Source organism: Syngnathus floridae, chromosome 13 (genome assembly GCF_059516105.1).
Source record: "Syngnathus floridae isolate MCC-2025c chromosome 13, RoL_Sflo_1.0, whole genome shotgun sequence".
Taxonomy (NCBI): Eukaryota; Metazoa; Chordata; class Actinopteri; order Syngnathiformes; family Syngnathidae; genus Syngnathus; species Syngnathus floridae.
In genome coordinates this window covers 3,356,547-3,369,838 of record NC_142425.1, presented here as the reverse complement: position 1 = coordinate 3,369,838, position 13,292 = coordinate 3,356,547, and the positions used below count along the sequence as shown (strand labels likewise).

The 13,292-nt window shown below is 44.6% G+C and overlaps 1 long non-coding RNA gene across 1 annotated transcript in view; it reads left to right on the top strand.

Moving 5' to 3' along the window:
- The window catches only part of LOC148388110 (uncharacterized), a 45,494-nt gene that overhangs the window by 29,624 nt on the left and 2,578 nt on the right, over window positions 1-13,292 (top strand). The window contains exons 3-4 of the long non-coding RNA XR_015862140.1: window positions 5,456-5,608; window positions 7,273-7,362. This is a non-coding gene — a long non-coding RNA (uncharacterized LOC148388110). The remainder of the gene's footprint in view (window positions 1-5,455; window positions 5,609-7,272; window positions 7,363-13,292) is intronic.

Here is a 13,292-nt window from a genome sequence, read left to right as displayed (position 1 = left end):
AACACACGGGCGGGGCCAACCAGAAGTTAAAACACATGGGCGGGGCCAACCAGAAGTCGGCTCGAAGCTCCTCACTAGTGATGTGCATTCCAGTACTTTTAGGTGAACTGAATCACTCAACAGATTCGTTCAAACGAAACGTTCAATGACTCCCCCCCCCCTCCCCCCCCCCCCCCCCCCCCCACACACACACACACTGATACGGCTTTTTTTTTTTCACAACATCCAGTGGAAACAACCCATACACATCAAACAATGCAACTACACAACCACCCCCAAATTATTATATATAATAATAATCGGCTCGGGTAATTAACAAATTTCTTTCGATAATACAACACTTACACACTGTCCGTTGGCAACAGTCTCTCACCCGGTCGTGAACAGCAAAGCGCGTCACTGACTCGTTCGTAAACGGGAAATTACGTCACTGACTCGTAAAGTCCCTCCTCCATCTAAAGCTCGCTGGCGCTGCTGATTGGTCGTTCGCGAAGATTCACAAGTGAGTGACAGCATTGCCGCTATGCCATTGCCAGCCGTCACATTTTATGCCGACATTGATGTTTTAATTTTGTATTTGTTGGCTTGTAGTTGATGGTGTTATTATATCGAATGTGTTTGTGTTTGAGTAAAAGGATGGAAAAAAAAAACGTTATGCCAACATTTGTTAATTTTGGGGACACCAACTCATATAACAACGTAAAACACACATACATATTGTTATATAAAGCAGTTAACCAAATGTCTGATTTTTATGTTTTGATTGGCGAATATAAAAACAAGGAATAAAACACCAGACAAAATAATAATAATAATAATAATAATAATAATAATAATAATGATAATAGGGCGGATCGGTGGGACACTGGGTAGCACGTCCGCCTCACAGTTAGGAGGCTGCGGGTTCGATTCCACCTCCAGCCCTCCCCGTGTGGAGTTTGCATGTTCTCCCCGGACCCGCGTGGGTTTTCTCCGGGCACTCCTCCCACATCCCAAAAACATGCTTGGTAGGCCAATTGAGCTCTCCAAATTGTCCCTAGGTGTGAGTGCGAGTGCAAATGGTTGTTTGTCTCTGTGTGCCCTGCGATTGGCTGGCAACCGGTTCAGGGTGTCCCCCGCCTACTGCCCGTTGACGGCTGGGATAGGCTCCAGCACGCCCGCGCCCCCCGTGGGGACTAAATGGTTCAGAAAATGGATGGATGGATAATAATAATAATAATAACGAAAGTAGTTCTCAAACCAGCAACTGTCAGGCACAAAGGCAGGGCGACCAAATGCAGCACGTTCCTTTATTGAAAAGGGGTAAAAGGGGAGCGGGACGCTGGACTCGCGATCTGGCTGGCGTAGCTGTGCTGAAGAGCGCAGCACGTAGTCGTGGTCAGGGCGAGCAAGTAGTCGGGGCAGGCGGCGATCGAGACGTGGTCCGGGACGAGCCAGTAGTCGGGGCAGGCGGCGATCGAAACGTGGTTAGTCAGTTTACTTAAACGATTGGCAACGGAGAAAAGGCACAGGCTGATAGGCTATGTAAACACACGGAGTACCGGGAACCATACAGGAACAAACTGACAAGGGAGTGACTGGATGACAGGGTATAAATAGAGAGACTGACAGGTGTGGGGCGTGGCCGAGCGGCAGGTGACACCGGAATGTGACAGAACCCCCCATTCAAGGGACGGCTCCCGACGTCCCAGAAACACAAACCCGGGACGAGCAACGGGCGGGCGGGCGAGCGGGCGGGACCCCAGACCCGTGTCAATACCAGTCCGATAGGTCAGAGTCACTCGATGAGAATGACTCCCAAGCACCGTCATCAGGAGGCCCAACCGGCAACTCCCCTTCCTCCAACGTGGCATCGGGAGGCGCCAAATGTCTCTCGTTCAGACGACCCCCACGAACGGGAGGCTGGACCGGTTGCAAAGCCTCACCCGTCAACGTGAGGCCAGGCAGCTGAAGAGGAACTTGAACGGGAGGCTGCGGCTGTTTCCGAGACCGGCCCCGCGGGTGCAACCCACGGGGTGACGAAGCATAGGGCCGGAAGGCAAGGGCACTGGCCGGACAAGAAGCACGGTTCTGAGGCAGGGATATGTCACAGGAGGGAGGGGGCAAGGAGACAGACCCCAAACGGATCCCTGCTTGGCGGGGACTCTTGCTTCTCTTCTCACAAGAGGCCACCCAGTGCCCAGCTCCCCCGCAGTATAGGCAAAGCCCAGCCCTGAGGCGTCTCAGACGCTCCACTGGCGAGAGCGAGGTGCGACCAATCTCCATAGGCTCTGGCCAGCTGGGCTGGGTGGGAGGAATGTTCACGGCGCGCTGGCTGACTTGGCCGGGGTCCCGGGCGGACGACAGGTGAGACGGGGCGACCGGAGGTCTCCAGGACACCCAAGGTGGCAGGCTGATGTCACGACGGAGGGAGGACGGGGATCGGGAGCACCTCCTCTTGGGCGTCTTCTTAGGGGAGTGACCGGCACTGCGACTGCGACTGCGCCGGCGTCTCCGGCTCGTGCTGTGTGACCTCCGCGTGGTGCTGTAACACTTGAGCGCAGTCATGGCCCTCCTCCTTGCGGCTTTTTCCTTCTTACGATCTCTGGATCGTGTCCTGGAGCGTCTGTCTCTGGAGCGGCTCCGCCTCCGGCGAGGGCTTTTAGAATATCGCCCGCTTCTAGAGACCGAGCGCCGGCCGGACCTACTGCCGCTTCGCCTGGGCCTGGATTGGGAGTGCCTCCTCCCGGACCTGGACCGAGGACGCTTCTCTTCCTTCTTGTGTCTGCGAGGAGACGGGGATCTGGGCTCCATAAATGCAGATCTCTTGCGCTCTACCTCAGACCTGCCGGTACGGATCTGCACCAAGACATCATCAACCGTGTCAGGGAGGGGCGGCAATGACAAGCTGCGGCGGAGGGCTGACGAGGACGCGGCATCATGCGGCGTTTCTGTCTCAAGTGACTTATGAGTTGGCGCCACCGCCAGCATCTTGAGGTTCTCCGACACGGCCTGTAGCTTAACGATGTGCCGCTGTAGACAGTCGTAAGTACAGGCGGCGTCCGACGGCTGTGGACTCAAGGCATCCAGGTCGACCTCTCTATCCTGGCGTCATCTAAATTGAGCTCGTTGACGAGGTCGACTAGCAGCTTGAGCAAGGCACTCATGCAGTCCGTGTAGCTGGGCAATTTGGTACCAGAGGAATCCCTAGCCGTCGGGCCGGTTGGCATGGCCGCGGACAGGGCTTGTGCAGGTTGGGTCGCCACAGCCAGAGAAGCCAAGTCTTTACGGGTCTTGAGAGCTTCTACAAGCTCTTGTTGGAGCTGATGGTGCTGCAGGAGCTGCTGTTGCTGCTGCCGGACAATCGTTGTTAATGTCACCAGCTCCTCTGCGATTTTGCTAATGTCCCCCTCCTTGGGGGACAGGTGGTCCAGGGCAGAAGGTCCGTGCGCTGGTCGCATGATGGTCAGTTTGTTCTGTCAGGCACAAAGGCAGGGCGACCAAATGCAGCATGTTCCTTTATTGAAAAGGGGTAAAAGGGGAGCGGGACGCTCGACTCGTGGTCTGGCTGGCGTAGCTGTGCTGAAGAGCGCAGCACGTAGTCATGGTCGGGGCGAGCAAGTAGTCGGGGCAGGCGGTGATCGAAACGTGGTTAGTCAGTTTATTTAAACGATTGGCAACGGCGAAAAGGCACAGGCTGATAGGCTAAACACACGGCGTAACGGGTAGCATACAGGAACAAACTGACAAGGGAGTGACTGGATGACAGGGTATAAATAGAGAGCCTGACAGGTGTGGGTGATTCAGCCGATTGGGGGCGTGGCCGAGCGGAACGTGACAGCAACCTAATGTGAAACTGCAGTCGATATATTGAATAACAATATTTAGGCATATATATGCTATACTATAAGTAAATTGTAAATCTACATTCTGGCTTACATAGTTCATGCCAGAAGACGCAACATATTCACTGATGCACAGGAAGGCAGTTCACTCATTGACTCGTTCGCGAACGGGAAAGCAAGGATTCTTTCCCTCACTGATCCGTTCTCGCGGTGAACTGGAAATGCGAATCACTCACTGAGTGATTCACTCAGTGAGTGATTCGTTCACCCAAAGATTCGTTCGTTGGTGAACGGGAAATGTAATTCACGACTCGTTCGTGAACGGGAAGTTACGTCATTTTCTTCGTTTTGTTTTACGGCGAGGTGTCATCAGCTTCAATGGGCATTATCGACACCTACTGGTTGAAGTTATATGAACGGAAAAAAAGAACGAATCACTTTAGGAAGTGATTCGTTCACTCTCGTTCACTGAAAAGATTTGTTCTTTTTGAACGAACCGTTCACTCACGAGCCAACACTACTCCTCACTACAGCTTGTGGCAGCTGTTTCGTCAAATGTTAAATGTTCCGGAGGACGTATATAGCAGCGTAGCAGTACTGAGAGATCAAACATGTACAGCAGGGGTGTCAAACAATTTTTTTTCGCGGGCTGCATTGTAGTCATCGCTTCTTTCGGAGGGCCATTATAACTAAAATAAATGTATGAGCACCTCGTTTATATACAGTAAAAGCTACAAAACAAAATGACAAATAACTCGTTTTCAAATCAGATGAGTAAAAACTGGTCAAATAAAAAAAAGATATTAAAAGTAAAGACAATTTGCAATTCTAGTAATGACACACGAATTTGATGCACAATTTGTCTTCGCGGGCCACATAAAATGATGTGGCGGGCCGTATTTGGCACCCGGGCCTTAAGCTTGACACCAGTGATATACAGGGAAGCATTATATGTGTAAATATAACTGCTTTTTGCTTGAAAAAGCGTTTAATTTGTGCATTAAATAGTAAGTTTTGGGTGTAAAACGAACACACGGTAATATTAGCTTCAGCAGCTAATTAATTATTTTTGCCTGATATGAGCTATCAAGGCTAAGGCCTGCTAGATAAGCCACTCATTACTGCATCTGTAGCGTGGGCAGATGATGAAGACGACGCTGTAGAAAGCAGCTAGTTAGAAGCAAGTGGATATAGTGATAGTTTTTTCTGGCCTTTAAGTACTAGATTCATTAACTAATTTAACTCCATGTTGTCTTTTTCCACTGCTTTCTTTTTCACTCATGTCTGAGCCTGGTAACTTTTGTTGAGTTATCATTTTAAATTTTGGTAGCAAGTTCCACAAGATAAAATTAATTTGTATTAATAACCAGCCAGGTTGATCAACTTGAGGAGAATCTGAATGCCTTTTTTCTGAATACTTTTTTAAATCTGTCTATCTGAGCTCGTAATGCATAATTTGCATATGTAATGAAATAATTGGAATTGATAAAACATTGAGTAGTGTTCAGCAAAATATGCATTATAAGTTGTCCAGATGTTGCTTACATCACTGATTTCCACAGACTTTTGTTTTCTAATCATGCTTGTCCTATTGAACATCATAATTCTGACAGTCACCTTTGTTAATTCAGGATTGTGACAACTGCCAGTAAAACATGAAAAGGCGAAGACGCATGAAGCCAAAGAAAGATGCAAAACTGCATGTTACTACTGCAAGGGACAAAGTGTCTCCAAAATGTTCTGGAGCCACAAATTCCACACCTACAACTGAAGATATTGAAAAGGTATATGTTCATAAGAGATATTTTTATTAGCATTGATTGATTGATTGATTGATTGATTGATTGATTGATTGATTGATTGAACATTTATTGATCCGGGGGTGGGGAAATTCAGGCCCCAGCAGTATTCATACCATAGAGCGGGTATATAAAAGACACACATGGCATGAGCGCAACTCAATAGGCTCTTAACTCAACGGCGCCAGAAAGAAAGTCAAAGTCAAAGTCTGCTTTATTGTCAATTTCTTCACATGCCAAGACACACAAAGAGATCGAAATTACGTTCCCACTCTCCCACGGTGACAAGACATTGTAGTTCACAATGTATACACAAGTAAACAACACAAGAAAATAAAACAAGAAGGCACAAACAATGAATAAATAAGAGTGATGAATAAATAATAACTAAACAAATAACACAATAAATAAGTACAGGACGCTACGCAGAAGGGGGAAGAGAGTTCAGGATCCTAACAGCCTGGAGAATGAAGCTGTTGGTGAGTCTGGCGGTGTGGGAGCGCAGGCTCCTGTACCTCTTCCCAGAGGGCAGAAGATCAAACAAAGAGTGACCGGGGCGACTCAGATCACTCACAATGGTGGTCGCCTTGCGGGCAAGATGGGAGGCGCAAATGCCCTTCAGGGAGGGGAGTGAAGCACCAATAATCTTACCAGCCGTGCAGCTACCACCCCAGACAGCGATACAACTGGAGAGGACGCTATCAATGGTGCCACGGTAGAATGTAGTCATGACGGCCGGAGGAGCACTTGCTCGCCTGAGTTTCCGCAGGAAGTACAGGCGGCGCTGAGCTTTCGTCGCCAGTGACGCGGTGTTAGCGGACCAGGAGAGGTCCTCACTGATGTGCACCCCCAGGAATTTGGTGCTGCTCACCCTCTCCACCACAGCACCGTCGATGGTCAGTGGCAGGTGTTGGGTGTGACCCTTCCGGAAGTCAACAACAATTTCCTTGGTCTTGTTGACGTTCAGCAGGAGGTTGTTTTCCCTGCACCACGCGGTCAGAAGGTCAACCTCCAACCTGTACTGAGTCTCGTCGCCCTTGGTGATGAGACCCACCAGAGTCGTGTCGTCAGCAAACTTCACTATGCGGTTGTCGCTGTAGGACGCAGTGCAGTCATGCATCAGCAGGGTGAAGAGCAGCGGACTGAGCACACAGCCTTGGGGGGCCCCCGTGCTCAGCGTGATGCTGGCGGAGATTTTGTCGCCAACACGTATCACGTGAGGCCTCTGACAGAGGAAGTCCAGTAGCCAGTTGCAGAGGTAGGTACTGAGGCCCAGCTTGTCGAGTTTGCAGATGAGTCTTTGTGGCACAATGGTGTTGAAGGCAGAACTGAAGTCCACAAACAGCAATCTCACATACGAGTCCCTACTCTCCAGGTGGGAGAGGGCCGAGTGAAGGACAGAGCAGATGGCATCCTCAGAAAGCCAGTAAGTGTGAAAAGTTAAAAGCCATCAAAGCAAAGCAACAAGACGAAGGAAAAAAAAAAGTAACAGCATCCAACCAGCCCCCCTCAATACCAAAGAACACCCCAAAATACACAAAATAGCCTCCACGGGGTCCATAAACAGGTGTAAGGGCAGCCAAGTTCAACGGCGCCCAATGGACGATGGTCGTGAATTGGTAAAACATCATCTTCTTCATTTGCTATAGATGAAACCTGAGAGAAACCAGGTTCAGATGGATGTGAGCGACCAGAATCAGGCAACTCCAGTTCTCGATCCACTCAACAAAGCTGAAATGGTAAATTAAGTTCAATATACTACTTAATGGTGTTGCTGTTTGTCTGTGTGCGTGCGTGCGTGCGTGCGTGTGTGTGTGTGAGAGCAGTCACCTGAGTGTGATATGGTTTACATGGACAATGGTATGCAAGGACATTTTCACAGAATAAGTGCAAATCACTGTCCAGTCAAATCTGAGTGTATGTGTGTAAAACAGTGAACGACCAGATTGTGTCTTAAGAGGTCCAAACAGTTTATGGGGACCTATCTCAATATGGGGTTTATAGTAGCATTATCAGCTGCATTTGATCTAAAAATTAATTTAATGTGTAAAATACGATATGAAGTTACACCTGATGATGGGGACCCAGTTAGGTTACTGGGTGTTAGGTTACGGATTTTAGTTATTGATCTGACTCCAAATTGCGATCAACACTTAACACATAAATTGCTATGTCCTAATCCACACACTGGCGCACCTAACAATTTTGCGAGTTCGTTCTGTCAAAGAGAAGACCAGTCGATCAATCAGACCAAATTTACCAATTGTTTATTCCTGACAAAGTGCACTAATACAGGCCTGGGTCCCGGGTCCCTCACACTAAAACTCGTGCGTTTTTGTGACCACCAAAAGACGACACATTCTTCCGGGTTGCCCAGTTTTGAAGAAACACAATATGAATATTAAAGCATGCAAAATATTGTGAGATGATTGGTCGATGGCCATCTCCTCCCCGTCCAGGTGTTGCTGAGGTCAGGCGGTTGGGTTTTCCCCGCGAAGCCCGGCCACATAGACGTGCTGTTGTTCTCGTTTCTCACTGACATTGAGGTGTTCTCATCCGGTTCTCCCTATCTGGGCCTATTCCACAACACTTCGAAGAAAACAAGTTCATGCAGTTTGCCTGCACATTCTTCGCCACCCACCAATCCACACGAGCACTCCAATACTAGATATTAATATGATTATAAGTTTAACACAACCTTAAAAAATATGTTTGCAAACTCCCGAAAGCACATTTCCCTTTAGAAGTCAATATACTGCTTAATGATGTTACTTGAGGCCTAATATTAAAACTACCAGCATGCTTTAATGGTGCTGTGTGTGCGCGCAAAGTCACAGTGAGTGTGACATGGTTAATATGGGCAATGGTATTTAAGGCCATCCATCGTAAGTGCAGTTTGTCAGTATAATAGCTTGGTGTGAAGAATAAATAGATGACCCCCCCCCCCCCCCCCGAGGTTAGGTGGTGATCTTGATCTGCTGCATTTGGGATATCCGTGTCCATTGTATTTGTTTAAAATGTTATACCTTTTATGATTGCAGCACTAGTACTATAGGTGTGTATGCATAAGTACAATATATTATTAGTATAATATATTATAATATCAAGCAAAGGGGCAAGAGGAGCTTCCGCTCCTATGCAAATCATGTATCAAAATTTAAAGGACCTGAAACCCCTCCCATATGACAGCAAAACATGTCATTGTCAGGTTATCAAAAATCTTTTTAGATTGTTAGAGCTCCTATCCATACAAGAAGTATGACAATGCTGTTTGTATGCCCAATGACAAATGACTAGAAATTGTGTTACACTAAAGTTAAAATATGCAAATCAAGTGGTAAAGAAATGCAACTTGCTTCTAGAAGATAAATAGATAAAATTAGAATGTGCTGTCCTCGTGTGCATGGGAGGGACCAGCTCATGGTCGACCACAGGAAATGGCCAGCCTGTGACGAATCATTGGTGCTGGGACCTACCTTCCGCACGCGAGAGCTGTGCATGTGTGTGCGTATGTGTTAAATTGATGAAGATTGGCTAAACTTTTAGTATAAAGAAATTTGCTAGACTGTTGTCTATTCAATTTACACCGCAGACCAGAAACAATTTTGACAGATAAAAATGAGAGGAAAAGAGAGAAATCTGTTTGCGAGCAGAAACTAATCCACACTAGTGCATGTTAGTGTCAAGCCCTCATGAGAAATTCGAAGTAAACAAAACAACAGAACATGCTTTCGGGAATTGGAAGACGCTAAATTGTGAATTTAATATTTTGCAATGCTACATTTAATAGGAATAATTGATTGGTTGTGTTATAAGGTTATACAAAATTCTAAATGCAAGCTAAATCTGAGAGATTGAGTTCTTCAAATTTAAAAACAAAGAAAAAATTCAGATTAATTTGCCAGTTGTTTGTTTTAGTTAAGTTTTTTTTGAATTGGTGGATTGTTCTACCAGGAAACCTGAGTTGAAAATGATATATGAATGTTGTGTGGTGAGCTTGGGTGAACTGGGACCAATGTGATAGGAAGACTCCTTTTTGGAGACTGTGTGAGATGCATATGATGAGCATTGATGAATGATTGCCTGAATGAAAGGAAAATACAGGTTGAATGGTTGAAGTTGTTGGTGACTACTATGGAAAATTAGTAGAGCAACTTTGAAGAAAGAGTGATTTTGAGTAAGTTCAATGCTAAGAAAAAAAAAGTTTGCTTTTGGATTGATATACCGTATTTTCCGGACTATAAGTTGCTCCGGAGTATAAGTCGCACCAGCCATAAAATGCCCCAAAAAGTGAAAAAAAAACATATATAAGTCGCTCCGGAGTATAGGTCGCATTTTGGGGGCAATTTATTCGACAAAATCCCACACCAAAAACAGTCATGAACGAGCAACAACAGGCTAAACGATAGCAACAACAGGCTAAACGATAGGTATGCTAACGTGACAAACACAAACAAAGAGCTGAGAACGGGCCTGACGTAACATATAGAGTGATTAAGGACAACTATTACATGAATAACATGTTTATAAAACCATCGGTGTCACTCCAATTCATTAAATAGCAACAACAGGCTAAACGATAGGTATGCTAACGTGACAAACACAAACAAAGAGCTGAGAACGGGCCTGACGTAACATATAGAGTGATTAAGGACAACTATTACATGAATAACATGTTTATAAAACCATCGGTGTCACTCCAATTCATTAAATAGCAACAACAGGCTAAACGATAGGTATGCTAACGTGACAAACACAAACAAAGAGCTGAGAACGGGCCTGACGTAACATATAGAGTGATTAAGGACAACTATTACATGAATAACATGTTTATAAAACCATCAGTGTGACTCCAATTCATTAAATCCATCGATCGTTCTTTGTCAACAATGGCTGCGCGCGGCTGAGGGCGCTTGCACTTCAAAATATTCCACAGGCTCATATAACGATAGATAAACTATATTTCAAATAACTATAACATAAGACAATAACATTATCAAACCATCCGTGCACTTTAAATCCATTAAATCCATCGATCAAATTCCTCGTCCTTTGTCAACATCGCCGCGCGTGCGCCCTGACGTCAGCCTCGTCTTTATTCCACAGATCTAGTATATAACTATATTGTAGCGTTAACAAAGTACAAGGATAGACGTGGGTTTGGTAAACGGCTCTTTATTAAACAAAACAAACTTCCAAGCGTGTGGCGGCGTGGACTTCCAGACACGAGAGCTCCATGGCATAGGACCGGGCGTGCGTAATGGCCATGTCCGAGCCCCATGCACCGTTCGCGGACAGCCACTTGGCCGAGCGCCGGCCCCCGACTCAGCAGAGTAGGACCGGGCGTGCGTAAAAGCCATAATAGTTTTTCAAACCTTCTATGTCACTCCAAATCCTTAATTCCTTCAAACTCTTTGTCCTCCGTGTCACTTAGAAATGATCACCGCTAATGATGCCGGTAGTCCTTACGTGGATACGTTTGTTCATTATGTAAACAACCGCCGCGCCGCGCCGTGCTACTGACGTCACTTGAAATAGTAATCCATTGGTACATCACGGTTCTCCAAACTTTCTTTCTGCTGCTCGATTACTGTTTTCAGATGCATATTTTACAACTTGAAGTTTGTAACCTGCAAAATATGAGTTTCTTTTTGGTGCCATTTTTCTTAAGCCCACCCAGTTGATGAGTCACGGCCAACGGTGAAATTTAGAGCGCCCTCATCCAGTTTCGTCTGAAAATATAATTTTTTTTCAGATGTAGTTTTTTGTTTTGTTTATTTGGTTGTTTTATCAAAGTCAAAGTCTGCTTTGTCGTTGATTTTTTTTCATATACTAAGACACACAAAGAGATTGAAATTACGTTCCCACTATCCCTCGGTGAGATAGTACACATACGCATACAAGCAACACAAAAAACCCAAGAAGGCACAAACAATGAATAAATAAGAGTGTTGAATAAATGATAAATAAACAAATAATAATAAATAATAATAATAAATATAAGAAGAGCAAAAATGGAGCAAGTGTACATACAGCAGACAGTGGACTTGGATATGGTGCTTTAAAGTGTTAATTGCTTTATTTGATGTTTTCTCTATTTTTTATGTTTTGAATATGTTCAAGATAAAGATATAAAAGCATGTGAAGTGATCAACTATACTAAAAATAACATGGGAAGTGGTCAACTATACTTGTAAGTAAGTGATTCTTAATGATCAAGTAAAAATTTGTGAAAAAAAACATATATAAGTCGCTCCTGAGTATAAGTCGCCCCCCCACACAAACTATGAAAAAAAACGCGACTTATAGTCCGGAAATTACGGTATATGATGAGCATTGATGAATGATTGCCTGAATGAAAGGTTGAATGGTTGAAGTCGTAGGCGACTACTATAGAAAATTAGTAGAGCGACTTTGATGAAAGAGAGATTTTGAGCAGGTTAAATGTTAAAAAGTAAATGTAGCTTTTGGATTGATAATTAACTAGAGAAAAAAATGGAGAACCAGTAACACATGTAGAAGATGTGTGAACTGAGAAATTAAGAAGCGTTTTGGAAAGAAAGTCAAATTAAATGATGATGAAATCATATGTAGTAATACAACACTTTACTACATATGGATTCTCTAAATCATACAATTGAGTAAAATAAAACATACATTTTGATTTGTATTCAAATTTCTAAGATTCTTGTGATAAACAATGAGAAAACGATTGAAAAGTAACTAAAGAAACTACAAGAAAGTGAAAATGTCTAATCATTTGCTAGCTGAGTCACTCCCCATTCGGGGAGGCCATCCATTTACTTGCTAAGTTAGTTGTGAAAGCAGTCCAATTGCCACAAAAAGTAGCTATATGCACGTGTGCAGTACACACACACACGAGACTGATAAGGTGTCAAGAGGTAACAAGCTTGCAGACAGAACCACAAAGCTGCAGCGCAAAAGACACTTCAAATTTTATACACACAAGAAGCAGATTAAATCACTGAAACATTTTTAAAGATGTGCAGCGACAAAGTCCATAGAGTGAAATTCAATTATGGACGAAAAGAGGGGCAAGATTATAGAATGGCATCTATAAATGACCTACCCTACCAAAGAACCTATGCAAATGGACAGCAATATTGAGCCATGGTGCGTGTCACATGGCTCAAGAGGAGGGATAGTGGGGCAGGTCAGTCAGCTTTATACAACATATGGATTTGATTCATATTCAAAACATTTTCAAAACAAAACATTTTTTTTGTAGAGCTTGTTTCAACAAAAACAAAAACACTGAATGCCTTAACAGTGGCAAAAAACGTCATGGAAAGAAATAATACCGAGATATGGGATTTCAGAAATTAATTCTCATGACAGGACTGGTATAAAGTGTGAAGATGTGCTTGGAAAAAAAACTGGAAGATCATGGACAAAATGTTTAGACCTGGTTAAACAGTACATAAATATTATAAGTACTGTGGGTTTAACCCCATATAAAAAATTGTTTGGGCGACAATATAGATTACCATGTTTTGAATCCAAGTGGGAAACTAAGGATGATTAAAATTTGGCAGATTACACGAGAAAAATATTTAAAAGGCAAAAAGAACAAACCACATTCTCATTAAGAGCATTGAAAACGAAACACTGGTGTTCTTCCAAGGGGGAAGGGCCATGTTGAATCTTG